This window comes from Triturus cristatus, chromosome 6 (assembly GCF_964204655.1).
Source record: "Triturus cristatus chromosome 6, aTriCri1.1, whole genome shotgun sequence".
NCBI classification, from domain to species: Eukaryota; Metazoa; Chordata; class Amphibia; order Caudata; family Salamandridae; genus Triturus; species Triturus cristatus.
The window spans coordinates 901,467,544-901,488,794 of NC_140589.1; the positions used below are offsets into that span (position 1 = coordinate 901,467,544).

General features: G+C 39.4%; 1 protein-coding gene across 6 annotated transcripts in view; it reads left to right on the forward strand.

Moving 5' to 3' along the window:
* LOC146820764 (pantetheinase-like) overlaps positions 1 to 21,251 on the forward strand; it is a 270,531-nt gene that overhangs the window by 62,115 nt on the left and 187,165 nt on the right. The window lies entirely within an intron of this gene.

Here is a 21,251-nt window from a genome sequence, read left to right on the forward strand (position 1 = left end):
TTGGTTTGTTTACCTGCTCATCATTGTAGAATCCTGAATCCTGATTATACTTTTGTGACCCTCTATTCTGCGGCAAGGGCGGTTTCGGCTCTTGACTCTGCTGTCTCGCAACTTTCTGTTGTTGCTGTTGATTATTCCCTTCGTTCTGCACCTGTTGATTTAAGGTTTTACCCTCGTTATTCACTAATGGTGGGTTGGTACATTCAGATCTCCAATGTCCCAGTTGGCCACAGTTGTGACACGGGAACTTTTTTTTCGCTTCCTCAAGATTTCCTTTTCCTTTCCCTGCATACCTAGGTCTATTCCCTGCATTGTTTCCTGCATTATTCGCCTGTTCCACCAACTGTGCTTCTTGTCTTTCCGCAACTTTCACTTGTGCCCACATTGCTTTTTCTTTCAGCTTTCTCTGTTTTGCTTCAATTTCATCACTGAAGTATTTTGCATGTCTCAGAATCTCATCTATTTTCTTACTCTGCCAATCCACTGTATGCTCACGAATTCTCTCACCAATTTCAGGTCTCAGGCCATATACAAATCTGTATACAAAATGACTCAAATCTTTGTCACCCAGGTGTTCATCTCCACTGAATTGTTTAAAAGCCAGTATCAGCCTCTCGTAAAAAGCATGAACTGATTCTTTTGCTTCCTGATGTGTTCGATCTATCTTAACCCAGTCTGTTTCTTTTGGAGGTACTTTACTTTTCAGGTATACCATCACCTGATCATACTTTCTCATTACCTCTGGATCTGGTGCTCCTGTTCTCTGATCTCTTGGATATTCCTCAGTAGGCCAACTCACAACTATTTTACACTCAGTCCACAAGTCTGCTGGAACAATTATATCAAACAGACTATTCAGGTCAACCCACAGCACTTTTGACAATTTCACAAACCTATCTACCTGCCTATACCACTCGACGGGCTTTTCTCTCAGTCGAGGAAAATCATTCGTAAATGATAAAATATCCTGTCTGGTCCATGGAACATGTACATATCCTCCTCCAGGTATTTCTCTCATAGGATAAGCAGTAGTAGATGCTTTCTCCTTTTCTCTCACAGGAAATGCTGAATAAGTCCTATCTTCTGATTCTTCCCTTTTCTTATACCACCTATCCTTCCACTTTTCTACATCACCCCATCTTCGCAATAATGCGATCATTTCTTTAATCTGTCCTGTTCTACCAGCACCATTCAGATTTTCAATGTCCTTGTCCGTGAAAACCATCCTGTAAGACTTCTGCAAAGCTTTCACCTTATCAATGTCAACTCCCTGCTCATTCGCTACTGCTCTCAATCTGTCATGTGTATTTCTAGCTCTCCAGGTGATATTCTTACACATGAACAATAATTCACCATCATGATGATTTTTGAGAATTTCTGTAGGAATTGTCCCTGCAACAAGCTCCTCTAATTCTACACGTAACCTAGCCACATCAATTGCCTGTGAGTCTTTATCCCTCTTTTGAAGAACTTTCATCCATTCATTCAAATCTTCAGCTGTTATTTCATTAGATTTTCTCACTGGAACCACTTTCTTCTGCAGTTCTAAAATCGGCATTCCTGAACAACTAGCTTCACTAGCATCCAATCCTTCATTACATGTGTCATGTCTGGATTGTCTTGAATCATCAATTTCTATCCCTCTTCCTGAATCTCCTGAAGGACCTGCCAAACTTGTCATTTTATTTCCAACATATGGAATCACCAAACCATTTTCACCTATCCTCTGCTTATCAAAAACAGGCATAACTGGACCTATTGTTACAGGCACCGTAACAGCTTCCAGATTTTTCGTCAGCTCTCTAATCTTTTCAGACAACTCCGATGTCGTTCTGGCTAATTCTCTTGTATTCTCTTCACCACATCTTTTCTCTCTCTCCTTTTCCCTGAAAGGATTACCACTTCTTAACTCAGGTGTCACATTTTCTGTCTCAATGATACGCAATGTATCTCTTATCGGAGAAACAACCGGTGTGCTCTCTTCTGGTTCTGGTCTATATGGAGGTGGTCTCTTGTAAATCATGTCATTCAAGACCTCATCCTCATATTCATTAACTCCATATCTTTTCACTTCTGCCTCAGGAACCCTTTCTTCAACTGTTCTCATAGGATATAATCCCTCTGACATACTAGCATCCCGCCATCTTTTCATTCGATCATGATGAGTTTCACGATCATGTCTCCTTCCAAACATATACCTATAATTGCCTCCAGACCTCTGCTTTTCTCGCTCATGTACTTCCTCTTCCCATTCTACCAGAGCCTCAAACTGTGTCAGCCTTGGTCTTGGGTCAAGACACAACATCTTTTCCCGTAAATTTTTCAACACGGCCAAATTAAATGAACCATGTTCTGGGAATGCTAGAACACCATCTTCCTTTGTATACCTAACCCAATTTTCCAACCATATACAGGTATGATACCCATATCTCGCAGCCATGAAGGATGCAGGGGTTTTCGATGGAGGTAACAATTCACCCTCTCTTGTTTTAACATCTTTATCCTTGTCAAACCACTTTTTGATTTTTCCGAACAAGGTTTTCTTCTTTTTCTCCTCTTGGTAATACATTTTAACGTTTACCAACACTTTTTAATCCCTTCCGTATTACAACTGAATAATACGATATTTTATCCAATAACAGCGCGACTCACACCAACGCACCAATCCTGGAGCGTCCACGTCACAAAAATCCCTTCCAATCCTTGCGCGGCTCACACCAACACACCAATCTCAGCGCGAGCACTGTACTGATCCACTATCCAATCAGAGCGCGGTCTATATGACGTCAACAGTCGCTGCAGTCTCTCCTACTCCTGTCTCCTGTCACTCGTCTACCCCTCCTTTACAAAACTTTTCAGTAGACTACGTGTCAAATTCTACAAAATCTATTAGTTACAACATATAAACATCTCCATTGTCTGCTTCGCTAACCACAGAATAGTAAAGAAAAATCTATTTCACAAGAATCCCGTTGACACAGTAGCACATCCCTCTACTTTGCCCTTCTAACATGCATTCATTAACTGTTTCCTCTAGGACTCGTCCAAAGAGTTTTACAATCAACTAAATGCTTATACATTCACGCACATTCATACAAGAAAAAAATATAGTAGTACATACACACAGAATCCTGCCTTCCCGAGAACAGCTAATAATCTGCCCTACTGCAGAATTATAACACACGTTAACCAAGCAGCTTACCTCTGCCCAGTCCTTCAAACAAGCTTAGAGAATACCTATTACTCCTCCCTCAATAAGCTTTAACGGTGAACCTTACGTATCCCTGGGACTTAAGACCAGAGTTTCACAGATAACCTTCGCTACCATACGCACTCCTTATATACCAGAAATTTCTCTAGTAGTAACACACTACGATGTCACTTATTCCGAACCCAGACAATGTGACGCGTAACAACTTCAATTGTCACACATTTTTCCTGCATACATACAGGACCAACAATCCCGTCTTTCCCGAGAGCAGTATATACTTCCCTCTGCCCTACTACGGAACTGCTATTAGCTCCCAAATTCCAGAAGCACTACATAAAACTCAACATGACGACTCCAACATATAGTATTAGTACATATACCAACATCAATCAATAATCAATAAATCAAAAAGCCAATGTACAAGCAATCTAATCAGATCAAAACAATCTCCAAATAAGCTTTAACGGTGAACCTTACGGATCCCTGGGACTTAAGACCAGAGTTTCACAGATAACCTTCGCTACCATACGCACTCCTTATATACCAGAAATATCTCTAGTAGTAACACACTACGATGTCACTTATTCCGAACCCAGACAATGTGACGCGTAACAACTTCAATTGTCACACATTTTTCCTGCATACATACAGGACCAACAATCCCGTCTTTCCCGAGAGCAGTATATACTTCCCTCTGCCCTACTACGGAACTGCTATTAGCTCCCAAATTCCAGAAGCACTACATAAAACTCAACATGACGACTCCAACATATAGTATTAGTACATATACCAACATCAATCAATAATCAATAAATCAAAAAGCCAATGTACAAGCAATCTAATCAGATCAAAACAATCTCCAAAACCATCCTAATTCTGCTACCAGGAAATTGATCCAGATCAGGGTATACAAATCCTTCTTACTTCCACGGATAGAGTAAATTCACAGTTACACGCACATATACTCACCATACACTTGGGCCCATTTTACTAACATACACTCAATTACTCTATTACCACTAAACCTGTGGAAAGAAAACTCTTCTAAACACCCTGCATCTGCACCAAGGTCGATAAGACCTAAATGGAACTGTCTTGAGTCATGATTTAAACAACAATCTAAACATCAATAATCAAAATAAAGTACTCAATAATTGACAAGAAATAACCACCAACACCGTATTATAATAATGAAAATTTATCTAAAATTAATCAAGGTAAATCAATCATAACAAACATTATTCTCATAATTACCTATTCTAGCTAAATGTCAGAATGGGTCAGGACAAGTCTCTCAGTAGAAGTCTCTCGAGACGCCGTCCTCACAGCAACGATCCTCACCAACGCAGGTTCGGGAAGAAGTGGCATAGATGGCAAACGCAATGACACAGACTCTCTCTAGTCTAGTATATTTATAATAAATCAAACAAAAGAAAGCAACATATGATATTAACACATCCGCTGAACCGCTGAGCAGAGCGAGAAGGAAAGGATGTAGCATCGCTACATTTGGAAAATCTCCGCTCAGAAAAAATCACAAAAATAAAAAGACAGAACAGGAACTAAAAATTAAAAAGTATCTTTCGACATCCACATTTCCTCGGAACTAACATGGTGATCTCAGAGTCCATTCATTATGGCTCCTTTGTCCTCCAAGGCTATTCGGATATTTCTGGAGGCTCGCCCAGAACTGCTGCTGTCTTCATGGAAAATTTTAACCAGGCGAAGACTGTGGTCAGATGTCTCTCGACCATATTCAGCAAGGCCTTCTCATCACAAATCTCTCACTCGAGGCCAGGCTTCAAATGGCAGCCATTTTACAACAGGCCAAAACGCACAATCTTAATTAAAAGAGACAAAACAACGTTACCACAGCATAATGATTAAACAGTGTTAACCCCACTAATACCCTTATGTGTATGTAATTATCTAGCCTTTGCAACTTTAGAAAAGCACTAGTTCGTGACATTTTAAAAGCATTTCGTGCTTTAAAGTAAACAGCACACAGCAACGTTTATTTAATAAACATGCACATTTATTATTAAGCAAATACAAAAGCACATTCCCATGTGTCGTTTTTTTTTCTCTTATTAATACATATTGGTTAGTAAAACAACATTCACACAAAACAAATAATTAATAATTAAAAATTAATAATTTTAATTTTACCACGTATAGACAACTGAAGCTTCAAAACCCGATTAATTTTCAACAGAAAACTCTGCTCCAGCACACACCTGCACCACTTAAAGGATAAGGCTGCATTAATTACCACCAGACTCTGCCAACTGCACACAGCCCTTGAAAGCCCTACCTCAGCCCCAATTCGAAAAGTGCTCAGGGCTGTACTACCATCTGCAATCACCTACGGTAGCAAGGCCTTTCCAGGACAACTTTAAAAAAAACATGGAAAAACGACATCTAAAAGCCTATAAACGAGTGTTTAAGCTGCCTTATTACACTAGGGGCTCTCTGGTGAGACTTGAGGTTGGCCTGGAGGGCATTGAATGGTCTAGCATGGGGTCCTCCCTAAAATACTATTATAGATGCATCACGCCATGCCCTGCACCTTGAAATTCATTTTGCTAAATGTATTGAAAATCAAAAACAGCCCTTGGTCCACTTACTTGAGGGCAGCAGCAGCCTCACTCCAAATAGATCTGACTGTCACTTACTCACACTACAGTAAAAAGCATACTGAAAAAACAGATAAAACTCCTCTCGAAGACCGCAGACATGGAAAATATCAAGACCACACCGCTGCTAAGGGCCTTGGCAGTATCATATAATAATGGCTGCCATGTTGGCCTCCGTGCACAACCTTATCTTAGTTGTACAATTGGGAAAGCCGGTTTAACACAAATTATGGCCGTGAGGATGTTGGCTCTACAAATCAAAAACTTTAATCCAAACTGGCCAGAGAATTCTATTAAAGCCACTTTTTTAACCCAAGACATAAGAACATGCAACAATGCAATGAACTGGATATTTATCACCATGGTTCCTGTTGAACTGGCAAGAATTGCCAAATTTTTTAAAGTAGTGCAGGACCTCCTTAAAAAACACAACAAAGCCAGGAGATGACAGCCGTTTGATAACGTATTACGTTTTGTACCATGGATTTTAGGCATTTGACACTCTGACTTTTTTAAATTGAGTTTTAACAATTGCCACGTATTCAACATAATTGTAGTGGTTCTAATTTCTGTAATATTATAAGTACGATTGTGTTAGACTAGCCCTGTTAGGATCCACAGCCTTTTTTTTTTTATATATCTTGTATATTGGTTTTTAAACTGTCAAATTGTCAAAAATCTAAACAAAGTTGATCGCAGACTGTGAGTTTTAGACTTAGGTATTATATGTTGGTCCCGCTTGAGGGCAACGCAATGTCTCTTAAAACATTTTATATTGTTATGGTTTTAATTAACTACTCAATAAAATCTTTCAACAGTGCTCTCCCAAAACCTCAGTTACCCCGCAAGTGTCACACAATTTAAGCAAAATGTACTGGAAAGATTTTCCAAAATTGTTGCACAATCGAGTCAATCATAGAAACTATTCTGAAAGTTCAAATCTTAAAAAAACAAAATTGCGCCTTGATACCTTCATGTGTAGCCCGCCTTAAAAATGTACTGTAATTTAATTTCATTTGTGAAAGCTGGATTTTCTCCCAGTAAGGTGAACTCATCATGTTGACAATCATTCACATTTACTTAAGGGACAGATATGGCTGACCTGTTTCATACTACTTTTGAAAGGTTGTAATTTGAATAGTGAAACACCACATAAGGATACTGACTACAAAGTCCCGAACTGACTTATGCAGTAACATACATTAATCATATCTATACTATATTAATCATAATTATTCATATATATTAATCATAATTATATCAGAACATTCCTCCAAAGATTCAATAATATAAATTGATACATCCCTTATGACGATTATGTCAATGTAAACCATGATTTCGCATAACTTTATGTTCCTAATAAAGCAGCAAAACTGCAATGATCATTTCATAGGCATATTTACTCCACATATGCACTACGAAATATATGTCAATCCTCAATGTCAAATGCATTTCAGTCGTTTATATCCTTCTTAGAGAGGGATTTATGACTTTAATCCTTAGTTTACCAGGTACTATTGCTAATTTTTAGTAATACTTCCTGCATTTCATTACAAATAACCAGCAATTATAACTCATTTATTTAATTTTTTATTGTGTTAATTAATCCTATTTTTTCTCTTGGTGACTTCAACTTGTAATGATTTATAATGTATTAAACCCATACTGGGAAAATTATGGTGTAACAGCTTCTGTCAACCTGGCATTTCACAATATACTAAACACCATGGGCCTCATTACGACATCGGGCGGACTGATGTCTGCCTGACATTGTTGCAGAATCGGTACTGAACGACCTCCGGTCGGATGTCCAGACCGCAGTATTACAATGTGACCGCACATGTGGAGGTTGCATACTCCCATTTCTGTATGGGAGCTTGTGCTCTGGCCGGTTTACGGACGCAGCACGAGCTCCCATAGAGAAATGGGAGAATCTGTTAATCCCTGCACCACCTGGGCAGCAGGGAGAAGGGGGCCCTGCTTGGGGTCCCCAAAGACACTTTCCGACAGGCTTTCCATGTCGGAAAGCCCAACATAAAAAACTGACGTAATCCCAACGGCGTAAACACCTTCCATAGGAATTACTGTGGGGCCTCTGACTGGCTGACGGGCTCCTAGAGCCCATCAGAATCCAGCAGGAATGACCGACTGGTTTCACTTTTGACTGCTGGCATTGCAATGCGGCAGTCAAAAGTGAAACTGAAGATGTTAGTCGGAAAGTCTCATATTTCATAAAAGTCACGAGCCCTTAGTACTGAGAAATCAACTGGAAGTTTGCATAGCTCAGCATGAAATTCATAATATAAAAAAAGATAACACAACATAGCATAGAATACCATAAAGTCATAAAGTATATCATGAAACCATTTTAAAAGCCAAACCCTAGATTAAACAAAGGTGCTACAAAGTCATACTAATGCACATGTAAGTGTTATTTAAGTGCAAATTAACAATAACATCAAACATCTAATATAACATAGGATAGTACACCGTAACAAATTAATCTTACTTCAACTTTTCTTAATCAACCTACCTATCTAAGGCTGAAGCTGGAGAGGTAGGGATGCTTATAAATAAGAATAGTGTCTACAGTGCATCTTGAGGAATGGCTGTGCCAGAAGACAACCCAAAAGGCAGGGGCCATCATTACGATAAAGGTTGTCGGACAGCTGACAGTGACGGTCGGACCTTGACAATTCCTTCGGTCTGAAATCCGCTTTACGAGGCCGGCTGTTGGACCCTAAGCTGTTGGATTCAGGACCACCACCTCCACCAGGATTACAGATCCCGACGGGGTGGCAGTCGGAGTTGCGTCCCTGAACGGCAGCGGTGCCAAGGAAGGTACTGCCATTAGGATTACAATGCCCCTTTTCCAATGGCCTTCTCATGGCGGGGATACCACCATTAAAAGGATGTCGGAAAGGGAAATGGGGGGCCCCAAACATGGCCTGGTGATTGCATCGCAGCATGGCAGGCAGACAGCCCGCATGCTTGTTGGCTATCTCCTCACTGCTGCATTATCGCCTGTCAGTCCAACTGATCGGCATCATAATGATGCCAAGGGTCCTTATTTCCAAGCAATTGATTGTTTACATTTGAGTTTCAGAATATCTCCAGAATAACACTCCATTTCAGGGCTCCTACAAGTTTTTCAACTAGATTTCCTAGTGCTTCCAATGTTACTCCAGATGTGGCAAGACTATTACTTTAGATCAGATGCTAGAATAGGGAGGTCCTATTCTACATTTCATTTTTTAACCCAGACAAGGACTTTGGGAACATAGGTCTTGGGAATACAAAATGGCATTTTACCCGTTACGTTTTTAGGACGTGTTTTACCCCTGGGTGGCACTTGTATGAGGGTCATGTTGAGTAATTACTGAGCACTTTTAAATAGAGTACACCATGAAAGCTTTATGATTTAAAAATACAAAATGACCTCTCACATGCTAGTCGACTGATCTTACTATAGAACGAAATAAATCTGATACTAAACCGCTTTGTGGAAAAGTATAATTGGGTACCTACATCTGCTTTAAGAAAGAACAAAGAAAGGTAACATGGTAAAGGTCCTCTAGGTGCATGGACATTCTCCTGTTCAAACAGTAATGATAAATAACCTTCCCTCAATTTATGAGATCCACTGTGGGCTGTTCCGGTGTAGACACCAAATATGGTGGTTGGGTACAAAATATCATTTGGCAGCACTGCATTCTGCTTTTAGGTAGCTTTGTGTGAATCCTCAATAGAATTTCAGTGTACGTGGAGATAAAAAATGTACCAACTTGTATTACTTCTCCTATACTTTTACAAGAAATCACGTAAATGTGGACTATATGATGTAAAACAAATAAAAGGTCTGCAGTCTAGCAGTCTGAGTGGCAGCTTGTCAAGGCTGCTTGAAAGCCAGTCTAAAGTAACTCTCCTTTCCTTTCAAAGGTATAATGAACATTCTTATAAAATAAATATGGAGAGAAAAGAACAGGATATTGGGAGTAGTTATAGATATAGGCAAGAGTCCCAGCTGAGCAGAATAGGTGGTGCAAGCAGTGAGAAATTTGAGGCTTTACTGAAATCTAATACAGTCCTAGACACAGTGAAATATGTCCTAAGTGTGTCCCCACCACCCCACCCAATGACCTGTTTCAGAAAAAGGTATCAGAGGTATTTGTGGTGGTCTGCTGGCTTAAAATATAGAGATTTTCTTTCTACAAAAAAGTAAACTAGCAACATGTAATTGTCACAATTAATTAAAGTATGAAGCAACTTTAAGATTGGGCTGACAGAACTTTCACATGTTTAAAAAGTTGCTCATGAGAGAAAGAGATCCACAGAGAAATTGGCTTCACTCAATTTAAAATAATGCTGTCTCAGTTCGTGCCTCCTAGGTAGCTCTAAAAACAGAAACTGCAGTCCACTTTAATTTATCCTGGGCTGCTTTGATTACCTATATTGTTATTGTCCTTGGCCAAGAGACAGCATTTTCCAGAAACACTTAGGGCCCGAGTACGATGTCATCGTTTGGGAACTGGGACTGACCAACCTCCTGTCGGCTGTCCCAACCCAGCAAGAAGGATGCCACCAAACAGTGTTCCGTCGAACTCCTTAATATTTACAATGGGACCATGCATTCCGACTAGAATGCATGCTCTCAGTGTAAAGAGAAGAGGTGCAGTTCATCCATGCACCCCATGGCTGGCACTTCAAGGTGCCTGCCACGGTGTGCAGGGATCAAAAGAGAGGCACCATAGATACCCCTTGGCCGTCATCTGGAGGCCTTGCACCCATGTGGGCCCTGCTGTGGACCCCCAAAGTCGACTTCCGACAGCCTTTCTGTGTCGGAATGGCCGGCACAGAAAGGCTGTCGGAATCCAACATTGCCGCCCTTGGGATTACAGGTGGCTTTCCGAATGGCAGACGTGCTCTCTGAGCCCATCAGAAGCCATTCTCAAATCCGATTCGGATCAGTTTCACACTGACTCAATCCAAATGGGTCGGTCAAAAATGAGAGGGGATTACTATGCCGTAGAAATTACTCCAACCGAGGGTCGTTTGCTTCGGCATCGTAATCGGGCCCGAAATAGGCGAATTACGCATTCTCTGACCTCTTTATTTCTTTTGTGTATTTTCTCTGGAATTGTTCCATGATAATTTATTTCTTAATTGTGTAGGTTTGTAGCTCTTAGCCCTCTTAGTCTTCCAAATGACAATGGTGTGGTATCCAAATATCCATGACTAAATGTATTTTTGTATGTAGGTATGTATGCGTATGCTATTTGCATAGTGAAAACCCAACTGAAAGACAGCAGAGCACTGTAGGTATGCAACCACAATATTGATTCCAAAATATCACCTGACTATAATATTGTGGTCAAAATATCATGATTATAAAGTATTGTGGGCAAAAATACAGGAGGTAAGTATATACATTTTTTTATGTGTTACAATAATATTGAAGTGTAAAAGAATATTTACCATAATATTGATTATTATAATGTTTAGTTTAGTGTGTTTTGACTTTACTACAATTATTTTACTATGGTAGTTAGTTTGAATTATTTTTGATAAAATTAGAGGACACTTTGTGTTTTTGGGTTACTGAGTTTATTTTGGAATAGAGTGATTAGTGATTTTAAGTGTATGATAATGTTACTTGAATATGTTATGTATTTTTAAAAAAATGCATGTTTAATTATGTTTGGATTGTAGTATTTTTGTGGATTGATAGTAATTTCAATGATACAAATAATAATAATAATAAATTACTTGATCAAATACTATTGATATAATACTTGATATCAACTAATATAATAATGGTGTTAATTTTTAAATCAGTAATTATTTTACATCATTAACCCCTTCGGTGCTCATGACGGAATGGTTCCGTCATGACCCACGGTTGAGCTGTGCTCATGACGGAACCATTCCGTCATGACCCCGCCCGCGCAAGATTCCGCCAGCACAGCAGCGGAATCTGCGCAGCATCGAAGGGGTTAATTATTTGTAAGTTATATTGTTTTTTCTGTTTGGGTTGTGGATTTTACAGGGTATAAGTTATAAATTGTAATTTGAAGGAAATGTTAAATATTCATTATATATAACAATTATTTTGTACATTTATAAAATTGTTTTGGTTGTATAACATTTTTTAAAACTATTATTATGTTTTTATTAGGTTTCTTTTTGGTGTATGTGCATTTTTTGCAGGTTGATGGGGTGGTGTTTTTTATCATAAACATGTATTTAATAATTTGAAATGGTTAGTAAAATGCATATAATGAATTTTTCTTTTTGTAACATATTTTAATGGAGTTATTACATTTTCCCAACAATATTTTAATGCATATTTTTACTTTTGGGGCATATTGTCAGCCTGTATTTTTAATAATGTATAGTAAATGTTGACACCCCAAACATATACTCACTTTCCTAAATGTTTATAGGGCTGGAGTTAGAAGAGTTAAGTCTGACCCCCCAAATATGTCAACTTTCCCAAATGCTGGTTGCACTTGAGTTAAAACACCCAACCTGCCCCTCTTCCCACAAATATATGCACTTTTCCGAATGTTTGTTAAACTGGAGTCATATTAGTAAATCAGACCCTCCAAGCATATGCATGTTCCCCATTGTTAGTTGGACTGGCATTAGAATGGTATATCTGCACACCCCAATATATGCACTTTTCCCATTGTTTGTTAGACTAGAGCTATATGTCACCTTTGTTCCCCCAGATTAATGCACTTTCCCCAATATTAGTTGGACTGGAGTTAGAATAGTAAACCTGCCCACCCCCATATATATGTACTTTCTGCAGTTGTACTGTTGTTAAAAATGTAAATCTTACCTCCTTAAATATATGCACTTTCCACGGTATTACTTGGGCTGGATTTAGAACAAAAGCAGGCTATTCAGAAGTGCATTCAGCAGTAGGTGTAGTAGTGCCACAGTTGTACAACTCACATACTAAAACATACTCTTAACTAAACTACTCAGGGAGTTTTCCACCTTTGCCTCTCCAGTCTTTTCTGAGCAGAGATCGCCACAGTAATTGCGGAGTTTCCGCACATGTATGCTTATGTTTTGTAGTAGATGTTGGGAGGGACAGGGGAGGTGGCTGAAAAATGGATAATACATAGTTTTACTATTAAATGGGAGGGGTTTAGGGAGGATAAGGAAGGGGTAAAGGGAGGGGCATGCACCCACCCACATAGGAATAAGGTAATTTCTAACCACAAACTTCTAAAATTATTATAGAAAAAAAGGATCAAATACTGTTGTAAATATACCACCTCAGAACTAGAATAAGTCTAGTAACACACAAGGCCAATTACAGGTACTGCTGCACCCTTCCATAAAAAACACATGGTAAATAATCTTAAAATACATTACATTCATTTTACTTTATAAAATATATATACAGTCAATACAAAGTTACTTAATTAGATTTTAATAAAAATAATTGTTTTTTAATACTTTAATATCATACGTTAATTTAAATATAGTTATAAGATACTGTGAAATTATTTCAAATGTATTCCATAAATATCTTTTAGTAATTTGTAATAAATAAAAATACATACAAACATCTTACTTAATTTTTTTTTTACATGTCCTTAAAAAATATTTTATTTGGGGCCGATCCACAGAACTAATCTGTGATCAAATCCTAAACTTACTACTTTTGGTATTCACAGAAGGCATTTAGTAGTAATAAAGTTAGGACTCCTAACTTTACTACTACTAAACGGAGACAAAATCCTAACTTTTCGACTTTCGGTATTCACAAAAGGCATTAGTAGTAGTAGTAAAGTAGTAGTAAAGTTCTAACTTAGTTCTGTGAATCGTCCCCAATATATTTAAATTAATTAAATATGTATTTCTAAAGAAATGGTGCAGTAGCGCTATTTTCTTTTTATTCTACATTTCAAATACATTAATACATTATTTGAAATGAATATTTAATTTAAAAAAATATTATTATTGTTGTTATTGTTTTGTAAACCCTGTTACAGTTTTTCCTATACTTTAACATAGGTGGATTTCCATCCTGGTGGCTGGTAGTTCTGCTTACGTGTGAACCTTTACTAGTAACAACTAGAAAAAATTGCCTTGCTCCTTGTTTCATGGGTGGGAATATGTATGTCTACACTTTGTGGCAAATTTACACTTGTTAAAGATGAATTGTCAAAAGTACTATATTAACCACAAAGTTTAAAAGTACATTTACACTTGTGGCTTTAGTCCTGTGTAAATGCACCTTTGTAAATAGCCCTCTAAATCAGCCCCCCTTAAAAAAAATATATATATACTCACTTTCACCAATATTAATTGGACTTCAGGTAGAATAGTAAATCTGACCTCCCCACCACCACATATATGCACGATCCCCGATGTTATTTGGACATGTGTTAGAATAGTGAATATAAGCCCTTGTATCCTTCCACTGAAATATGTGCACTTTCTCAAAATTTTTGTTGGAATGGAATTTGAATGGTAAATATGATACCCCAAAACTATACACCTTCTACAATGCTTATTTGAGGTAATTTATAAGATATGCACTTTTGCCAGTGTTTGTTTGACTGCAGTTTTAAAGCAAATCTTCCCCCAACCAGAAATATATACTCTTTCATCAATGTTAGTTGGGCTTGAGTTAAAATAGTAAATCAGACTCTTTTAAACATATGAACTTTCCCCAATGTTGTATTGATTTGGAATTAGAATAGTAATTCTGCTCTGTCTACAACATAGGCATTTTCCTCAAAGTTTGTTGGATGGAAGCCAGAATTGTAAATGTGTATCCCCTTTCACAAAATATATTTAGTTTACATATTGTCAACTGTACTGGACTAGTAAATCTGATACTCCCAAGTATATGTACTTTCTCCAATGTTTGTTGTGATGGAATTTGAATAGCAAATCTCACCCCCCAAAAGTATGTATTTTCCTCAATGTTTGTTGGATTGGAGTTTCACATTTTAAATCTTTCAAATTATCATCGTTTTTATGACAAATGTATTGGTGTTAGATTAGTGAATGTCAATACACAACATTTTAAAAAATATTTTCAGGTTGTTAAATTTCAGTTTAGCAAAGTAAAAATGTATATATTTGACTAAAATGATTTCAGAAATGATCATTAAAAATAGTTAATATGTTTTAATACATTATTGGTGGGTTTATAAGATTAGCTGTCACACAGGAGGGTCTGAGGAGATTTTAAGACCAGCAAGGGTTGTCTCCTCTATTTCATACATAAACCACAAAAAAGAAAGCCTTGGGTCTATAGGAGACTGCTTTTGTAGTTGGGGACCTAGCCTTAGTGAAGTATGCCTTTAAAAGTGTGATTTCCCTCACCCACCATAGTTGGCATGCTTCATAATTGGAAATCTCTTTGTAACGGGAAGCCGACACCTTTCACCTTTCAGTTTAAACTGCTTGAACACCTATTTAGCCAGAAACATTTTGTGTCTGATCATGCCCAAAAACTGGATCACCTATAAACTTGTGTATGGGGTTCTATGAGCCCATGAACGCCGACTTGTGCAGAAAGTTTCCTTTCTCACCTGGCACACAAACAAGAGCACGTCACAATGATGGAAATACAGAGTACTGCTGCTACAATTCCCAGCAGCCCTGTGTCAGGTTACAGGATCAATTGCATTTGCCTTCCCACACATAGTTTGTGAGGTTCAGTGACCCCATCAAGTGACAATTTCATGCAGTGGTTGCAGTAAAACAAACAAGAGTGGACTGGGGGTGGGCAAAAGGGTACCCTGTTCTTCTGGTAAAATAAATGAAAGTGCAGTTTGAAGTCTTATCAGCATGGAGCAAGGAATTGCCACTTTTCAAATATCCTCTGAGAAAAACATCGTCCAATTGGACTTAATATAAGGACATTTATTTCGAGCAGGTTATTAATTTTGTAAACAATATTTATAACAAAATATTAATATCATATGGTGTTATTGTCAATGGTATTCTGGCATGCAACCAGTGAGAATACCAGCCAATGGATAGCCCACAATCTCCTCATTTAGAGGCAGGACAAAGAAGTTGTACAACCTGTATTAAAAGCAATAGAATGGATTATTTCCCTTGTGTTACTAATTTGTGGGAGCTGTGTATAATTACTGTAATTCATCCCTGTCTAAAAGAAACATTGTAAAGCACAGAACTCTACTTAATCTTTGGAGAGCAAAGAAAGGTATCTCAATTGGAAATCAGATGATTCACTTCATAGTGTACAACATGAGTGTTTTACTAAGATCTGGATAAGCAGGCATAAGTGATTTTCACATTACATTATGGGATAAATGTGGGTACGGATGTTTGTGTACCCTTCATACCTTTTAGATAGTGTTACTCCAACATGCGGAATGTAGTCCATGCAGAGACAAATTAAGGGATGACACATTCTATCAGACAATCCAGTGACTTATTAGACTCTGGTTCTTGGTTGTACCATAGTGGTTGTGGGTACATTTGCATGCAGATTCACTGTTACTGTGCAGTACATCCGAGCCAGTAGCATGCAATTAAAAGTTAAAGTCCATGGAATGGGGAATTAGCTTGTGGGACATTACATGGAATTCCCCGTTCAGTGTGGTATAACACAAACATTTACCACCTGCACTGAGCTGGTGGTAAATGTATGCTTCTGCCTCAGAGTGGGCTGGGAAGAAGAGAGGGAGTATGTGAGGATTAGAAAATAGAAGGGAAAGCTAAGTTGTGGCAGAATGGTGCATTAAATGCTACTTGGCCTCTGCCGAAAAACACAGCAATGAGGCTTGGCTCCTTCTGCAGCCAAAACATCATGCAATTTTTCCAGGTAAAATTACTGCCTGGAAAAATGGGATTTGGTGTTCCCACACCCAAGACAACTGTGCCCCTGGAATATCGACCCAATCTGAATCAGATGGAGCAGATTTGCATACACTAATTCCACTCTGGCCGACTCATATCAGAGCCTAAGGGGCCCGATTACGATGTCAGTCGAAAATGCTCTGAACAGCATTCGGAACCTGCTTTTCCAACCGACTTGGAAATACATCCGACCAAACAATTATGATGGTAGAAAACCGTTTGAGCATTCAGACTTGGTTTCGATCATCATTCGGAGAAATCGAGTTAGTCGGAGCTGAAACGACAGGTCTATTGACCGCGTTTCCGACCGACACATTACGATTTCAGATTCGGAGAGCCTTTCCGAATCGGCCTGTCCGAACCAGATCTGCTGCCGGAATCTGACTTTGGGGGCCTGTAGCAGGCCCAGACTTCTCCTAGAGACCTAGAGTTGGGGCCCGTGCGGTACCCATGGGACCCCTCTTTACAACCAAGCACAGTGTGGCAGGCACCAAGGGGTCCCGCCACAGGGTGCAAGATTTTCCGCAACCACCCCGTTTTTTCAATGGGAGTCTATGTTGTCAGTCAGAACACAGGCTTCCATTGAAGTCAATGGGAGTATGACCGAACGGTGTTCAGAAACATCGTAATCGGTTGGTCGGACTCCCTGAATCCGATTCGATCGGAAATGATTCTGAGACCGATTCAGCCGGAATGCATTCCGATTGATATCATAATGAGGCCCTTAGTGTAGAAATGAAGAAGAGGGTCCTTAAGTGCACATTGCAGCAAGAATTTCTGGGACTGTCTTTGTGACTGCCTTTAAGGTGCTAGACCACACAAAGGACCCGATTATGATGGCGGATGGACTTCAGTCAGTCTGGCATCGTTTCGCATTTGGGACCACCCGCCTACAAGTCGGCGGTCCCACAGGCTAACTATGATGCGCCCACCACCGTGGCGGTCGCATTTCCCATGTTTTGTATTGCAGTGGGTGCTGCGCTCTGCAGCATCCATCGCAATACAAAACAGACACCCCACACATATCCCTGCACTATGTGGCAGGCACAATGTGGTGCCTGCCACATGGTATAGGGATATAAAGGGGGCACCATAGGTTCCCCCTAGGTTCCGTGCCTCGGAGCCAGTGGGTAATGGGGGCCCGCTCAGGAGCCCCCAATGTCTCTTCCCTCCCGCCTTTTCATTGCGGGCCGGCAGAAAGGAACATCGTAATGTCTATGGTGGTGCCTGGTAGGCACTGCTACTATTGTAGGCATTACTCTGCCTCCGATGTAGTGGCAGAGTAATGCCTACAATAGTGGCAGCTGTGTGCCGGTCGGTTTTTCCGACCACCACACAGCCGCCCGTCATCCAAATGTGGCTTGCAGAGAAGTTGTTGAAAATGGCAGGGAGACTTAAACCGACAGGCTGTCGGTGGCGGTCTCCCCACAATTGTAATCAGGCCCTAAGTTATCAGTTTTTTAGTAGACATACATCCACTTGGATTTCTTTGTTCTTTAATACATTTGCCACATTTACCAGCTTATTAATGGAAGCTGGAAGATAAAAAGCTGATTTTATGCTGTTTTCTGAATATCAGTAAATCAGATGTCTAATATAGTTGGAAGGGAGTTTCCCACTAAAAAGGTAGGACTGCGTATTAGGGCGACTCCTTACACAAAATGTATGAAGATGTTTGCACGCCTTCAGGAGTGGATCTTAGAAAAAGACGTCTCGTCTGATTTTCAGGCGGGCTTTCGAGCTAATGTTAGTATCCTGGACAAGGTTCTCAAATTTGTTTGCATTTTTTGTAAGGATTTGGGGCAAACTCTTCATTGCCTTTGTTGATTGTAAAATTTTAGGTACCATTTCTTATTGCAGCATCAGTTAGTAAAATGTATTGTTGAAAAACCAGTTTCAATAAGATTATGGGAAAAATAAAAATAAACAAGCATTGGCAAATTGGTGGTGAGGCTTTTGGTTTTGTCAATCTGTGTCTTGTTTTGGCAAGGTTTTTGTAAAACCTTTTGGTGTGGGAGCTGCTGGGCCCTCACCATTACAACAAGTATTGGCAAAAGCAAAAATTGTTTTTGGTCTCAGAATACACATTACCACAGTAGTTCCTGGCACTGAACAAAATTACTTTGTTTGCCGATATGCTACTTTGCGAAAGAGCAGAATATTGTTAGTCACAGTAAGTCAGCCAATAGACAGAGAGAGAGAGAGAGAGAGAGAGAGAGAGAATTGTAATAAACTCAAAAGGTCATGGTTAACGCCAGACCTAATTAGGGGCCCACTTAATAAAGAAATTCTTAAAAGTGCACCTATGGTATATGTCTTTGTATTAAGTGCACATTTATGGCTTTCCTGAATTCACAAGAATTCACAGAAATAGACCAATAAATAGTACTCCTGGAAAATTTTTGTGAACTACATTTTAGCACGAGCCTACATGAATGTGAAGATTTTCTCATGCGAAAAGTGTTTGCAAGTTCACTTTCCCTCCAACCACTTTTTTTCCCAGCCCTTGCAGTAGTTTTACATCTGCCATTGTCAGCCTTCCTCAGTATGGGAAAACATTAAAGAACAGTTGGTGAAAACCCTTACAACATGCAAGTTAGTAGGTTTGCACATACCTTCAACCCCAGTATGTAGATCTGTGTAAAAGTAGCAAAATTCGGAGAATTGCTATTATTAAATCCTTACTATGGAATGAGCCCTGGAGGAATCAGAAAGGCTATATCAGAGCTCTTAAATAATGAGATTGCTACCATAATTTGTCATCGCATTTCATGGCATAAAAGGGACAAGTGGATTTTGTTACAGGAGAAGTAGATTTATGAAGAACCTGCCTCATGGGCAAGTAGATATTTCCTTAAATTCCAAATCTATTGACTGGGATGATGTGGTGAAGAGAAATGCCATGATGTGAGGACCCTTGGTTATGGGTGATCTTTATTAATTGGCTGTGGTGCTCTGTCAAGTGTTAGGCGTGGATTTTTGTTATATGCCACAGTAAAATGTTATATGATGGGATAATGGGTTGTGTTTGAGATGTGGAATGCTGTATGTTATGGGGCATGGAATGGTGCCATTATATGTATTGCCATTTGGTGGTGGGTTTTATTTAGTACCATGATCATAGTATAAAGTGCTATTTTGCTCCATTTCCTGGAGTCATTGTTGTTTTTTCGAGCAGCAGAAAGATTATTTTGCTACAAGAAAATAGCACTGACTGAATTTAACCAACGGTGCACAACCCATTACTATATAGAGGGGCATTGGAAACATGTGGCCATGGAGGATCAAATTATGCAGCGGGTCCACCAACGTAAAAAAAAATATATATTTTCTGACATTAATACTTCATCCTGAGTAACATTCACAAAAATATTGTCTAGTTGGGTGTAGATTTTCCATTATTAACTCTTGTGGGCCTATATTTTTGTAGCCAATATTTAAGAGACAATATTTGTATTTGAGCATATTGATCATAATATTCCGATACCACACCTTTTCGGACCTTAATACTGTCCTGGAAAACGTTTCACCTCAATAATATCACTTTAACACTTCATATCACCAGTGTGCAACTGATAGGTGATCTGGCAATCTTTTCAAGAGGTCTACCTTTGTATGGCAAGTTCTGTGGCACTTTTGTTTAAGTAGTGCTTGTTTATGATAGAATCTGAATTATTTGATTAAATATGCAAATTATACAGCAGAAGATAGATTATGTGGCAAGAGCAGTAAATCTAAAATCATGCAGAAAACCCTGTGGCTGCTGAATTGCAGAATGTCAATGACCACGAGTATAAATCCTTGTGGTAACTAACTTCTTGTTGCGAAGTATCATCATACAGGCACTATTATTATTGGGCTTAAAATTATGGGAAATGAATGTATGTGAATTCTCCTGTGGATTTTTACTAAACCATATGCCGCTTGCTGGAAACTCCTAAGGTCTGGAAGAGTGATGCAGTGTAGAAAAGTAGGAAGCAGTGACATGACAGAAGGGCATATGTTCATTTGACTATTGAAATATTACGATCATCAAGATGGTATGGGCAGGGGCGGCTCCTCCATGTGGGCGGAGGAGCAGCACCCCACTGCTTTCTCGCAGTGCGAGAAGCAGAAACATAAAATGGTATTATAAAGACCCTTTTAAGTTTCTGCTTCTCGCACTGTGGGAAAGCAGAAGGGTTTGGGTGCGGGCGCGTGGTGGGCGGGTCTGCTGAAGGGCAGGGGAGAAGTGGCTTGCCCAATGCTGTGAGCCCGGACCAAACCAGTAATGCACACTCTCCCTTTTCTCCATGTAGGCTGCACATGGAGAAAATGGCCTCTCCATAGACGCCAGTATTGTCAGCGTCCCAACCAATCACAACGCTGCCATTGCAGCATTGTGATTGGCTTAGGGGAGGGGAGGGAGGGTGCCTGCTTCCTGTTCAGAAGAGGAGCAGACACGACACGGGACCGGGCCAGCAAAGGTAAGTTAACTTTTATATATATTTTTTTTAATTAAACTCCCCCCGCGTGACCCCCTCCTGCTGGAATCCCCC